The sequence below is a fragment of the Dromiciops gliroides genome, chromosome 4 (assembly GCF_019393635.1).
Source record: "Dromiciops gliroides isolate mDroGli1 chromosome 4, mDroGli1.pri, whole genome shotgun sequence".
Classification (NCBI taxonomy): Eukaryota; Metazoa; Chordata; class Mammalia; order Microbiotheria; family Microbiotheriidae; genus Dromiciops; species Dromiciops gliroides.
Genome location: NC_057864.1, coordinates 259,923,590 through 259,924,776, shown reverse-complemented (window position 1 = coordinate 259,924,776; position 1,187 = coordinate 259,923,590).

Genomic DNA, 1,187 nt, shown 5'->3' with positions numbered 1-1,187 from the left:
AATGTGTCCACCTCCGCATAGCTATCAAAGTAATAATCTTAAAACATAATTTTGACCATGTAACTCTCCTCCTCAAGAAGCTACAATGGTTTCTGGCTGCATCAAGGTGAAAACGCAAACTTCTCATTTAAAGCCTTTCACAATCTAGCTCCAACCTGTCTTTCTAGACTGGTAGTGGCAAACTCAAATAGAAAGGGATCCCTGATAGCTGCATATGACACTTTAAAAACCACAAATTAACATTATCTCAGATGTATTTTTATTTATTTTATTAATTTATGTATGTAATTTTGTAATGTATATAATTTCCCAATTATGTTTTGTTGTTTGTTTTTTTTTTTTAGTGAGGCAATTGGGGTTAAGTGACTTGCCCAGGGTCACACAGCTAGTAAGTGTTAAGTGTCTGAGGCCGGATTTGAACTCAGGTACTCCTGACTCCAGGGCCGGTGCTGTATCCACTGCGCCATCTAGCTTTCCCCCAATTACGTTTTAATCTGATTTATATTTAGACTAATTTTACATTACTCTTCCTCACACCATCTGGATCATTTGTTGTTATACATACATGGCATTCCATCTCTTGCCTCCATTCTTCTGCAAAGACTATCTCCATACCTGGAGTAATTTCTCTCCTTACCTCTTCCTCTTAGAATTCTTATCTTTTTTCAAGGTGTAACCCAAGTGCCACTTCCTTCAAGAGTGTATCAGTGATTTCCCCCAGTTGCAAATTTGTATAGCCTCAGAAGAATTAACATAAACAAAGTTAAACATGGTTTAATTGCCATGCTGCAGAAAGAATCCATATCTTTATGGTAACTAGCCCAGAGTATATTTACTGAGAGACAGCATGGACAGAGATCAAGTCTCTTGTAGTAGTGTGAGGGTAACTCTGTCCAGAAATTAGGGAATTTCTCCCTCAGTGGGTAGTAAGAGTTCTGTGAGAAGCCAAGAAAAAGATGCATGTTTGAGACTATTTGAGATGCACCTGTCTTTCCACCATCAATGCCCTTAAGCAGGTGTCCCTAAATAGTATGATGCAAGCAATATCCTAACCCCTGCCACAATGCAAATTGAGCTAGTTTTTTTTCTTGAAAGGTATTGCAGGTGGGCAGCTACGTAGTGCAGTGGATAAAGCACCGGCCCTGGATTCAGGAGGACCTGAGTTCAAATCCAGCCTTGACATTTAC